At 52.0% G+C, this 13,984-nt stretch overlaps 1 long non-coding RNA gene across 3 annotated transcripts in view; it reads right to left on the reverse strand.

The window, feature by feature from the left end:
* The window catches only part of LOC140419543 (uncharacterized), a 143,172-nt gene that overhangs the window by 20,680 nt on the left and 108,508 nt on the right, over positions 1-13,984 (reverse strand). Inside the window, exon 2 of one of the 3 annotated variants that reach the window (XR_011945852.1) lies at positions 460-591. The exons of the other annotated variants lie outside the window; for them this stretch is intronic. This is a non-coding gene — a long non-coding RNA (uncharacterized lncRNA). The remainder of the gene's footprint in view (positions 1-459; positions 592-13,984) is intronic. 3 annotated transcript variants of the gene reach the window in all.

Below are 13,984 nucleotides of genomic sequence, written 5' to 3' on the forward strand. Positions count from 1 at the left end.
CTCTTCAGTGGAAGCTCGTCTATCCCCCTTCCCTGGTCCCCTGGGTGTATCACGAATAGCTCACTCATCCCCATGTTGAGCTTATACCTGGAAAGGCCTCCAAACTCCCTGAGGATCCGCATCACCTCCGACATCCCCCCCACCGGGTCCGCCACATACAGTAACAGGTCGTCTGCATACAGTGATACCCGGTGTTCCCCCCCCCCCCCCCCCCCCCCCGCCCCCCCGGCACCAGCCCCCTCAACAAAGATGTGCAGGTTAGGTGGATTGGCCATGCTAAATTGCCCTTAGTGTCCAAAAAAGGATAGGTGGGGTTACTGGGTTACAGGGATAGGGTGGAGGTGTGGGCTTAAATAGGGTGCTCTTTCCAAGGGGCGGTGCAGACTCGATGGGCCGAATGGCCTCCTTCTATGAACTTGCTGTCGCCCCGCCAGACATCGCAACCTTATTTCCCCTCACCCAATTGTAACCAATTCAGTCTGACGTTTCTGATTTTTCTTCTCATTTGATCATCTCCATGCCTTGCTTTGATCAATATCCATACGATCTTCTGGCTGAACGTGTACGCACCCATAACCACTTCTCTTTGATCTGAAGGAAGTGAGTGAAGGTTAAAGATGTCAATGTGGGAACTTACTTGCTCTCGGATGTGCTTTCTTTAAAATGCGGTATGCTAAATGACCCTTGATCCCTTAACCCTTCGGTTGTTCCTTCTGTTGTACTTTTAGACAATTGACTGTACTAGTCCTTCTTCCTGCTCTCATTCTGATCTGGAGAGAGACATTGGCTAGATTCCTCATTTTCTATTGTTCCTTTCGCCTTTCGTTTCCTCCAGCATTTTAACAAAAACCCTCACACTTCCTTTCAAGTGTCAAGGGATTCAAGCTTCAACACGTTGAGATACAAACACTCCCCCAATCAACTTTCTGTATCACTTTCTCCTGACTCATTCCCAATTCCAATCCTGAAGCATCAGTTCTCAGCAAGGCCTCAACATTTCAATGAATTTTGACCGAGGTAAAATGCTGAACTCTTCTGGCATCACCTTTGCACCCACTTCTTTGATGAGCACCCTGCACAGTGGACCCTAGACCTCTTTGGCCTCTTACCCTCTCTTGATATTTTTATTGAGAACTGCTGATGTAGTTCTGGATTCTCTGCCAACCGCTGCCAGGTGCATAGCTCCCGATGAAATGGGGAATCCAGAGTTGGGGGGGAGAAAAAGGAACGATCCATTTCCGATGATGAAATCCCCTGCTGGAGGCAACATTGAAGTTCATGCCCCGTGCCAGCGGCAGGATGCAAATGGGTCAAAATGACCCATTTGTACGCAAGGATTGGTGCAAATATTTTCCAAAATGGCCCTGACACAATGGACCATGCGGTGAGTCAAGGGGTAAGTATTTAAGGTAGGTGCCCTCAAAGTCCATCGGAGGATCCCCCGTCCCCCCACAATACAAATTCTGCTCACCCACCCCGCCCACCAGGCCTCCCACCAGAGACCCCCATCAGAAACCCCACCACAGAACCATTAGAGCCCACCATCAAATCCTCATCAGAGACCCCCATCAGAGATGCCCCATCTGAGACCCCCAGCAGAAACCCCCATTAGACCCCCCCCCCCCCCACCAGAGTCCTGAAACAGAGACCCCTATCGGACCCGCACCTGCCTGAAAGCTGGAGCAGTCCAGACAGTGGAGTGAAAAATCATTGCATCTTCGCTTACCCTTCCTCAACATTTGCTGTCCAGACAAAAGTGCCCAAAACAACAGCTGTTAGATGTCAGAGGCTTCCTCCAAAGCCAAGTACACTTCAAAGAGGTTCAAATCCTACAACAGCCCTTGAACCTTTGAAATGCAAATCTTCCATTCAATTTTTCACAGTAATACATTGTAACAGCCAGTGATTGACAGTTTTATTGGTCCAGAGACAGGTGCTTGGTGGATTGTTGATCTATCTTTCCCTTCATGTTTGAATGCATCTCAAGTGCCCTGCTTTTATGCGAACCACAATGTTTATGAACACTCTTCCTATGATTGATAGCTCCTCACCACATCAAAAGCAGCTAGGTGATTTTGCTTCCTCTTTTTCACAGCATTAATAAAAGCCGCTGCAAAAGGTGGCCAGTGTAGATTAATGCTGGGTAGGCCAGAGTGTGTGACATGGAAGCAAAAAGACAGCAGCAGTCACCCTTTGCTGCTCTGACAGGTAAAAATACAAGTTTTACTCTCGCTCTGATTGCTGGAGCAAGCCAAGTCGGCAAATGCAACAACTGAAAAGGCAGCAACCTCTCAGCTAAACTGCAGCCCACTGGGATCTTAAAAACAACTGCCACTTATGCCACTTGTTAACTCTCTCCCCACCCTCATCTTGAAATACGCCATTGAGTAGAAGTTGAAGGTGGTGTGACCATGGAATCCCTGCTCACCTTTGCCTGATAAAACCCAGTTATTGGTCACCTTTATTCAGCAGTTTTGTTGCAGAAGACTGTCTACATATAGCTGCTGAGTTAAGTAGTAAAAATGATACCTCTCCTCGCCATACATTCGATGCCATAAATCCTGTTCTTGTGACCAACCATGCCATGATAAATGAAAATCTGCACAGCTGGACAGTCACCTCTCCAGCAAAGTTGCCACTTGGCAGCGGTAGCACTTCAGAGTTGCAAGAAGAGGGCCTAAAGTAAGCTCAGGATACCCGCTGTCAACTAATTCTCACAGAGGCAGAAATCAAAACTGAAGACTCGCCTGTTGGTGCTGAGATGAATAATGACTATGTTGAGACTGGAACTCTGCCTTTGTTCCCCATCGGGAAAGGATTCCATACAGTGACCTAAATGACCACGGAGATGATGCACCACGCACCAAATCAGTTCCAACAATGTCCCTGTAAGAAGTCTTACCACACCAGGTTAAAGTCCAACAGGTTTGTTTCGAATCACTAGCTTTCGGAGCGCTGCTCCTTCATCTGGTGAATGAGGAATTCACCTGAGGAAGGAGCAGTGCTCCGAAAGCTAGTGATTCAAAACAAATCTGTTGGACTTTAACCTGGTGTGGTAAGACTTCTTACTGTGCCCACCCCAGTCCAACGCCGGCATCTCCACATCATTACAATGCCCCTGAGCAAGCTGCCCACCGTATTCAATTGCAAGTGTCTCTATTTGCAGTAGACTTAATCCAGTTGGATGAAACTATGTCTAAGATAAAATTGCAACCTTTGCATGAAAGCAGCTTTGGAAATGAGTTCCGGGGCTTTTGTTTTGTCAAATTTCAAATAGTGCGATAAATGGCACCGTGATTGTGGATGTCTCTAAAAGTGCATCCTTTCAGCAAAACATAAAAGCAGTCTTGAAATGGAAAGCAAAGCATCGTCTTGTCCAACTGCAAGCTATCTCTATCTAGAAAGGATGCTTCCTCTTGTGGGAGAGTGTAACACCAGAGAGCAGAATCTCAGAGTAAGGGGCCGCCCATTTAAGACAGATGAGGAGGAATTTCTCTCCGATGTTAGTGAATCTGTGGAATTCTTTACCGCAGAGGGCTTTAGTGGCTGGATCGTTAAGTAGGTTAAAGACTGAGATTCATAGATTTTGAGTCAGTAAGGGAATAAAGGGTTATGGGGATAAGGTGGGATAGTGGATTTAAGGATTATCAAATCAGCCATGATCTTATTGAATGGCGGAGCGGACACGACGAGACCAATGGCTGCCTTCTGCTCCTGTGTCTTATAGAAGTGACAGAGCAGTCAAATGGAATCATAACTGCCAGTGATTGGAAAGTGTTCTTTGATACATTAAGGCCTGAAGACTTGAGCAGCAGGTTAGCACAGTTGCAGCACAGTTGCTTCACAGCTCCAGGGTCCCAGGTTCGATTCCCGGCTTGGGTCACTGTCTGTGAAGAGTCTGTACGTTCTCCCCGTGTCTGCGTGGGTTTCCTCCGGGTGCTCCGGTTTCCTCCCACAGTCCAAAGATGTGCAGGTTAGGTGGATTGGCCATGCTAAATTGCCCTTAGTGTCCAAAAAGTGGGGTTATTGGGTTACAGAGATAGGGTGGAGGCGTGGCTTTAAGTGGGGTGCTCTTTCCAAGAGCTAGTGCTGACTCAATGGGCCTGAGTTTGAAAATGACTGCTGTACACTGTACTCCGGTTGTGGTCTCGCCAATGCACTGTACAAATGAAGCATAACCTCCCTACTTTTGTCATTGACTCCCCCTCACAATAAATTATAACAGTATATTCGCTTTCCCTATTACTTGCTGTACCTGTGTACTAGCCTGCTGTGATTCATGCATGACGACACCCAGGACCTACGTCACCTCAGAGCTCTGCAATCTCTCACCATTTAGATAATAAGCTTCTTTTTTACTCTTCACAAAATGGAGAATTTCACATTTGCCAACCTTATATTCCATTTTGCCAGACTTTTGCCCACTCACTTGAGCTATCTATCCATGATCCTTTGTGGCCTCCTTATGTCCTCTTCACAATTTACTTTCCTATCTATCTTTGTGTCATCAGCAAATTTAGCAATGATACCTACAGTCCCTTCATCCAAGTAATTTATATAAATTGTAAACAGTTGAGACCCTAGCACTGATGGCTGTGGCGCACCAACTTCTCACATCCTGCCAACTAGAAAAAGACCCATTTATGCCAACTCTGTTTACTGCCTGTCATAATATACACCAGTATATCATGGTGCAGACACACACACTGATGGACACACAGTGGGACCAATCAACATACACAACACCGCAGCCAATCACCAGTTCGAGCACACGCACTATAAAGACAGAGGGCATCAGAGTTCCCGCTCATTCAGGATGCAGCCTCTCAGAAGGACAGAGCTTACAGCTTACAGCACAGATCTTCACCATGTGGTGAGTGCATAGACTGGTTAGGACAGGCATAGGTCTTTAGTTTAATCTAACATCGTGTTAACCCACAGTGAAAGTATGTTCAACAGTTTCTAACTTAATAAAATAGTGTTGCACTATTTTAAGTGTTGGTGGCCTGTATGTGTTCCACGGATCCAGAGCACCCAACACATCACTGCCTGCCAGCCAATCTTCTATCCATGCCAATATGTTGCCCCCCACACCATAAGCTTTTATATTCCGCAGTAACCTTTGATGTGGCACTTTATTAAATACCTTCTGGAAATCTAAGTACTTACGTGCATCCTTCTTCTGCCTTCACCACACATGTGCTGTGCAGAAAGCAGCAAATTATGCATTTCAAATAGATTCTAGCTCTATACTAATGGAAATAGGAAGAGGTTGGTGAAAGTAAATGTGACCCATTAGAGCCATGGACATGAAAATTATAATGAAGAATAAGAATATGGCAAAGACATTAAACAAATACAAGTTTACCAATGATACAAAGTTAGGTGAGAATATAAAATATAGAACATACAGTGCAGAAGGAGGCCATTGGGCCCATCGAGTTTGCACCGACCCACTTAAGCCCTCACTTCCAACCTATCCTCGTAACCCAATAACCCCTCCTAACCTTTTTGGAGGGCAATTTAGCATGGCCAATCTGCCTAACCTGCACGTCTTTGGACTGTGGGAGGAAACTCACGCACACACGGAGAGAATGTGCAAACTCCACACAGACAGTGACCCAGCAGGGAATCGAATCTGGGACCCTGGAGCTGTGAAGCTACAGTGCTAACCACTGTGCTACCGTGCTGCCCCTAAAAAGTAAGAAGTTAAAAAGTGAGAAAGTAGGCAATGAGGAGGACACAGTCTGCAGATTGGCTGAGTGGCCTAGAACAAGGCAGGTGGGATACAATGTGACAAAATGTGAAGCTATCCACTTTGATAGGGAAAAGGAAACAGAATTTTTTGTTTGTTTGTATTCAGAGGAACCTCTGCACATAAATCACAGAAAGTTACCATGCATGTACAACAAGCAATTAAGAAGGCAAATGGTATGTTAGCTTTTGTTACGAATGGGTGGAGTATTAGAGTAAATAAGTCTTACTACAAGGACATTGATGAGGTCACACCTGGAGTTCTGTGTGCACTTCAGGTCTCCTTAGCAAAGAAAGATACACTTGCCTGAGAGGCACGGCAATGAAGGTTCACTTCACTGCTTCCTGTGATGAAGGGATTATCTGCTCAAGAGATAGTGAGTAGCCTAGCTCTACATTCCCTGGAGTTTCGAAGACTGAGAGATGATCTCATTGAAACAGATACACTTCTTTAGCGGCTTGACAAGGTGGAAGCTGATGAAATAGGGGGATGATCTCAGAATAAGGGGTTGACCGTATAGGACTGAGACGAGGAGACATTTTTTCACCCAAAGGGTTATGAATCTGTAGAATGTCTCTCTCACAGTGTTGTGGATGTTCAGTCTGTTCAGGCAGAGATTGATAGATTGTTGCATACAGCAACAACAGCTACATTTATATATTGCCTTGAATATAATTGTGGTAATACCAGGTATTGCGGTACCTGAGAGGCGGATGGCCATTGGTTAGACCCAGGAGTCTACCATTGGCTGATGTACATAGCTCCGCCCTGAGAGGCGGAGTATAAGAACCGATGCCGTCCCAGCAGCCTTCACTTTCTGTATCGAAGCTGCTGGGGAAGAGTTCTAGCAGATTAAAGCCTATTAGTTATGACTCACCTTGTCTCGAGAGTAATTGATTGCGCATCAATTTAATCTGCTACACCTTCAGTTGAAAGGATGGATCTCCGTATCAAACCGGAGTGCCTTCAGCTCAGCCCCCACGCGGACAACTCTGCTGCTATCTTCAAACATTGGCTGGCGTGCTTTAAGGGCTACCTCGACACGGCTGCCGACACCCCCACGGAAGGACAAAAGATGCATCTCCTACGCTCACGGGTCAGCCCTGGGATCTACCCTCTTATCGAGGAGACGGCGAATTATGCTGTCGTGATCGAGCTGCTAGAAGGGCGTTATATCCGCCCTGTGAACCAGGTCTATGCTCGTCACCTGCTGGCGACTAGGAGGCAAAGCCCCGAGAAGACCTCTACCGGGCGCTGCTGGTGCTGGGCTGAAACTGTGGCTGCCCGCCAGTTTCGGGGAATGAGCACACGGAACTTTAGATCAGGGGTGCTTTCATGGCAGGTATGACCTCCCCCGATATCCGCCGAAGGCTCCTAGAAATGGACACTCTGGGACTTGCAGAGGCACGGGCCCTGGCGGGGTCCATGGACGTTGCATATAAAAACGCTGTCCTTTGCTCCCGATCGCGCGGCGGCCCCCTGGGCTGCATGGCACCCCGTAGCGGCAGCCCCTCAGACCTTTTCCCTGACCCCGCAAGCCTGCGCGGCGAGACGGCCCGCTAACGCCGCCGGGCACCGCTGTTTCTTCTGCGGGCTGGCAAATCATCCCGGCCCGCGCTGCCCGGCCCGCACCGCCACCTACAAAGGGTGCGGCAAGAAGGGCCACTATGTGGGGGTCTGCCAGGCCCGCGCCGTGGCCGCGGTCTCCAGCGACTATCGGCAACCCTCCTTTCAGGCCCCGACCACCCAGCGCTCACCGCCACCCCCCTATCCTAAGGCCACGTGCGACCTGCGGGCATGGCCATTTTGCCCCCCGGGCACCACGCTGGACGGGTGGGCGCCGCCATTTTGTCCCTCGCCATCGCCATCTTCTTCATCCCCGGACACCATTGGCGACCCATGGGTGAAGCCATCTTGGATAGGGCCCCAGGCCCCCAACACAGCCGACTACATGCTGCCCGACCAGAACTCTCCATTACTTCAGCTGGCCTCGGTGACTCTGGACCAGAGTCGGCCTCGGACGCTGGCAAAAGCTACAACGACGATCTCCAACAACGGGCACGAGACGTCGTGCCTGATCGACTCTGGGAGCACGGAAAGCTTTGTTCACCTTGACACGGTAAGGCGCTGTTCTCTTGTCACCCATCCCGTAAATCAAAGGATCTCCCTGGCCTCCGGGTCACACGCGGTGGAGATAAAGGGGTTCTGCCTAGCGAACCTCACTGTCCAAGGCCGGGAATTCCACAATTTCCGCCTGTACGTCCTGCCGCACCTCTGCGCAGCCACCCTCCTTGGGCTGGATTTCCAGTGCCATCTGCAAAGCCTGACTTTTAAATTCGGCGGCCCTATACCCCCCCTTACTGTCTGCGGCCTCGCGACCCTTAAGGTCGACCCGCCTTCCCTGTTTGCAAACCTCACCCCGGATTGCAAACCCGTCGCCACCAGGAGCAGACGGTACAGTGCCCAGGACCGGACCTTTATCAGGTCGGAGGTCCAGAGGCTGCTGAGGGAAGGGGTCATCGAAGCGAGCAACAGTCCCTGGAGAGCTCAAGTAGTGGTGGTAAAGACTGGGGAGAAACATAGGATGGTCATTGACTACAGCCAGACCATCAACAGGTTTACGCAGCTGGACGCGTACCCTCTCCCCCGTATAGCCGACCTGGTGAACAGGATCGTGCAATACAAGGTTTTCTCCACGGTGGATCTCAAGTCTGCCTACCACCATCTACCCCTCTGTAATGGTGACCGCCAGTACACTGCCTTCGAAGCAGACGGGCGGCTCTATCACTTTTTATGGGTTCCCTTCGGTGTCATGAACGGGGTCTCGGTCTTCCAACGAGAGATGGACCGAATGGTTGACCGGTACGGCTTACGCGCAACATTCCGTATCTGGATAACGTCACCATCAGTGGCCATGACCAGCAGGACCACGACACCAACCTCCGCAAATTTCTCCAGACCACGAAAATCCTTAACCTGACATACAATAAGGATAAATGCGTGTTTAGCCCCGACGGTCTAGCCATTCTAGGCTACGTAGTGCGAAGTGGAGTCATAGGCCCCGACCCTGAGCGCATGCGCCCCCTCATGGAGTTCCCACTCCCTCACTGCCCCAAGGCCCTAAAGTGCTGCCTCGGCTTCTTCAGCTATTATGCACAGTGGGTCCCCAATTACGCAGACAAAGCCCGACCCCTGATCCAGTCCACAAACTTCCCCTGTCGACGGAGGCCCGCCAGGCCTTCAGCCGCATCAAAGCAGACATTGCAAAAGCCACGATGCGCGCCATTGACGAGTCCCTCCCCTTCCAGGTCGAGAGCGATGCGTCCGACGTAGCTCTGGCGGCCACCCTCAACCAAGCGGGCAGGCCCGTGGCTTTCTTCTCCTGCACTCTCCATGCTTCCAAAATTCGCCACTCCTCGGTCGAAAAGGAGGCCCAGGCCATAGTCGAAGCTGTGCGACACTGGAGGCATACCTGGCCGGCAGGAGATTCACTCTCCTCACGGACCAATGGTCGGTTGCCTTCATGTTCGATAATGCGCAGCGGGGCACGATTAAGAATGACAAGATCTTGCGGTGGAGGATAGAACTCTCCACCTACAATTACGAGATCTTGTACCGCCCGGGGAAGCTGAACAAGCCTCCTGATGCCCTGTCCCGCGGCACTTGTGCCACCGCACTTCCGATCCCTCCACGAGGACCTCTGCCACCCGGGGGTCACTCGTTTCTTTCATTTTATCAAGACCTGCAACCTGCCCTACTCAATCGAGGAGGTCAGGTCCGTCACCAGGGACTGCCAAATTTGCGCGGAGTGCAAGCCGCACTTCTACCGGCCAGAGAGGGCGCACCTGATAAAGGCTTCCCGTCCCTTTGAACGCCTCAGCATGGATTTCAAAGGCCCCCTCCCCTCCACCGACCGCAACACGTACTTCCTTAACGTGATTGACGAGTACTCCTGCTTCCCATTCGCCATCCCCTGCCCAGACATGACCATAGCCACCGTCATCAAGGCCCTCCAGGGTATCTTTACACTGTTCGGTTTCCCCGCATACATTCACAGTGATGGGGGTCCTCCTTTATGAGTGACGAACTGCGTCAATTCCTGCTCAGCAAGGGCATCGCCTCGAGCAGGACGACAAGTTACAACCCCTGGGGAAATGGGCAGGTAGAGAGGGAGAACGGAACGTCTGGAAAACCGTACTGCTGGCCCTACGGTCCAGGAATCTCCCAGTCTCCCGCTGGCAGGAAGTCCTCCCGATGGCCCTCCATGCCATCCGGTCACTGTTCTGTACAACCACGAATCAGACACCTCACGAACGTCTCCTTGTTTTCCCCAGGAAGTCCTCCTCCGGGACCTCGCTCCCAACCTGGCTAGCGACACCGGGACCCATCCTGCTTCGGAAGCACGTGAGGGCGCACAAGTCGGACCCGTTGGTCGAGATGGTCCACATGCTGCACGCCAACCCCCAGTACGCCTACATAGCATTCCCCGACGGCCGCCAAGACACGGTCTCCCTTCGGGACCTGGCGCCCGCCGGAGCCCCACGCGCACCCGCACCATTGCGCATCAATAATAAAATGTCCCAAGGCTCTTAAGAGCATTATAAAACAAAGTATGAAACTGAGTCATGAGGAGATAGTAGGTCAGCTGACCAGACACTTCTTCAAAGAGGTGGTTTTAAAGGAGGACAGTGAGGTAGAGGGAGATAATATCGCTTCAGGGTCCAGACAGCTGAAGACATTGCAACCAATGGTACAGCAATTGAAATCGAACATCTCAAGACATAAGGATTAGAGGAGCCAAATCCCCCCCCACACCCCGCCCAATCCCAACCCCCACCCAATCCCACCCCACCCAATCCCCCCCCCCCAACCAGTCCCTCCCCCCACACCCACGCAATCCCTCTCCCCACCCAATCCCCCCACACACCCCACCCAATCCCTACCCACGCCCATCCCCCCGCACCCAATCCCTCCCCCCCGCCCAATTCCCTCCGGCCCATTCCCTCCCCCCGCCAATTCCCCCTGGCCCAATCCCTCCCCCCGTCCAATCCCTCACCCCACACCACGCCCAATCCCACCCACACACCGCCCAATCCCCTCCACACCCCGCCCAATCCCTCGCCCACGCCCAATCCCTCCCCCCCGCCCAACCCCTCCCCCACACCCTGCCAAATCCCTCCACCACCCAATCCATCCCCCCCGTCCAACCCCTCCCCCACACCACTCCCAATCTCTCCCCCCACTCCCTGCCCAATCCCTCCCCCACGCCCAATCCCTCCCCCCCACCCAACCCCTCACCCTACACCCTGCCAAATCCCTCCCCCTGCCCAATCCCTCCCCCCCGTCCAACCCCTCCCCCCACACCACTCCCAATCTCTCCCCCCACTACCTGCCCAATCCCTCCCCTCAGCCCAATCCCTCCCTGTCCACCCCGCCCAATCCCTCGCCACCCAATTCCCCCCGCCCAATCCCCCCCCGCCCAATTCCCCCCCCGCCAAATCCCTCCCCGCCCAATCCCTCCCCGCCCACCTTGCCCAATCCCCCACCGCCCAATCCCCCCCCGCCCAATCGCTCCCCGCCCAATCCCTCCCTGCCCACGCTGCCCAATCCCTCCCTGCCCACACTGCCCAATCCCCCCCACCCAATCCCGCCCCGCCCACCCCGCCCAATCCCTCCCCTCCCACACTGGCCCAATCCTTCCCCACCAACACTGCCCAACCCCCCCCGCCCAATCTCTCCCCACCCACACTGCCCAATCCCCCCCACCCAATCCCCCCCGCCCACTCCCTCCCCACCCACACTGCCCAATCCCCCCCACCCAATCCCCCCCGCCCAATCCCACCCACACTGCCCAATCCCCCCCGCCCACTCCCTCCCCACCCACACTGCCCAATCCGCCCCGCCCAATCCCTCCCCGCCCACCCTGCCCAATCCCTCCCCGCCCAATCCCCCCGCCCACCATGCCCAATCCCCCCCACCCAATCTCCCCCGCCCATTCCCTCCCCACCCACCCCGCCCAATCCCTCCCCACCCAACCCGCCCAATCCCCCCCGCCCAATCCCGCCCCACCCACACTGCCCAATTTCTCCCCGCCCAACCCCTCCCCACCCTCCCCGCCCAATCTCTCTCCACCCACCCCACCCAATCCCACCCCGCCCAATCCCACCCCGCCCAATCCCTCCCCCCTGCCCAATCCCTCCACACCAACCCAAAGAAGAACCAGGCAACGTACCTCAATGACTACCGCCCGGTGGCCCTGACATCAATCGTAATGAAGTCCTTCCAGAGGTTGATCATGAAGCACATCAAGTCCATAGTCCCAGGATGCCTAGACCCACTGCAATTCGCATACTACCACAACCGGTCCACAGCAGATGCCATTTCCCTGGCCCTACACTCATCCCTGGAGCATCTCAACAACAAGCACTCCTACATCAGACTCCTATTTATTGACTACAGCTCCGCCTTCAAAACCATAATCCCAGCCAAGCTCATATCAAAGCTCCAAAACCTAGGATTTGGCTCCTCACTCTGTAACTGGATCCTCGTTTTTCTGACCCACAGACCACAATCAGTAAGAATGAACAACAACACCTCCTCCACGATAGTCCTCAATACCGGGGTCCCGCAAGGTAGCATACTTAGCCCACGACCATACCCCAGTCCACACATGACTGCGTGGCAAATTTTGGCTCCAACCCCATCTAGACGTTTGCTGATGACATGACCATAGTGGGCCAAATCCCGAATAACGACGAGTCAGAATACAGGAGGGAGATAGAGAACCTAGTGGAGTGGTACAGCGACAACAATCTATCCCTCAGTGCCAGCAAACTAAAGAGCTGGTCATTGACTTCAGGAAGCAAAGTATTGGACACACCCCTGTGAGCATCAACAGGCAGAGGTGGAGATGGTTAGCAGTTTCAAATTCCTAGGTACGCACATCACTAAAAATCTGTCCTGGTCCACCCACATCGATGCTATCACCAAGAAAGCACAATTAATACTACACTCCTGTATACTTCACCCAATGCCGATGTCTATGTATTTACATTGTGTACCTTGTATTGCCCTATTATGTATTTTCTTCTCTTTTGATGTACTAAATGATCTGTTTGAGCTGCTTGCAGAAAAATACTTTCCCCTGTACCTCGGTACACGTGCAGTAAACAAACAAACAAACATCCTGCACTATCCCTCCCTGGACATCCTGCACTATCTTTCCCGGAATGCCTGCACTGTCTCTCCCCCGAATGCCTGCACTATCTCTCCCCGGAATGCCTGTACTATCTCTCCCCGGAAAGCCTGCACTATCCCGCCCCGGAATGCCTGCACTATCTCTCCCTGGAATGCCTGTTTAGCGCCAGGGGCTGTTTAGCACAGGGCTAAATCGCTGGCTTTGAAAGCAGACTAAGGCAGGCCAGCAGCACGGTTCAATTCCCGTATCAGCCTCCCTGAACAGTGCCGGAATGTGGCGACTAGGGGCTTTTCACAGTAACTTCACTTGAAGCCTACTTGTGACAATAAGTGGTTTTTATTTCATTTCATTTTCTGTACTATCTCTCCCCGGAATGCCTGCACTATCTCTCCCCGGAATGCCTGCACACTATCCTTTCTACTTTTGATCATCTACTCCTCCAACTATCCCTGATTATCCAGTGGACTTTGTTCCCTCCTTACGACATCCCTTATGCAACCTGCCCTGCCACCACCTAATTTCAATCATAGGCTGTCATTTATAGACACTCCCCAAAGGGGAAAACGCAACGTCAGCTCACTGTGAATCATGGGAGAAGTCAACCTCTCCAGATGCATGTCACTTATTGGCAATTGTACCAGTGAATCTTCCCATTTCTCACTGGAGGTGAATTTAATTTTGAGGTAGCTTAATCCTAGTGAGGTTGCCTTTTAATGGACATGCATGATGTGTTAATGTATGCAAAAGTTTGCAGACACTGTTCAGACCTTTAAAGTCCTGAGAACATCATTCCTAAAGTTCCTGCCGTTGGCTAACTGATTTATGGCCTCCTGCCAAATTAGTTTCCCATGCCCGCAAAGCCTCCCGCCGATGGCGGAACAGGAAGGCTTCACCCCATGTGTTAGTTCTATCCCATCCATTTTGAACTTACAGCAGGCCTTATTTTGTCACGTTTAGCTTTTCAGTCTTTTCTGCAGACGAGTTAATTTTGCAGATACTTTCAAAATCTGGGTCATTTGCGTAAACAGGAA

Source organism: Scyliorhinus torazame, chromosome 1, assembly GCF_047496885.1.
Source record: "Scyliorhinus torazame isolate Kashiwa2021f chromosome 1, sScyTor2.1, whole genome shotgun sequence".
NCBI lineage: Eukaryota > Metazoa > Chordata > Chondrichthyes > Carcharhiniformes > Scyliorhinidae > Scyliorhinus > Scyliorhinus torazame.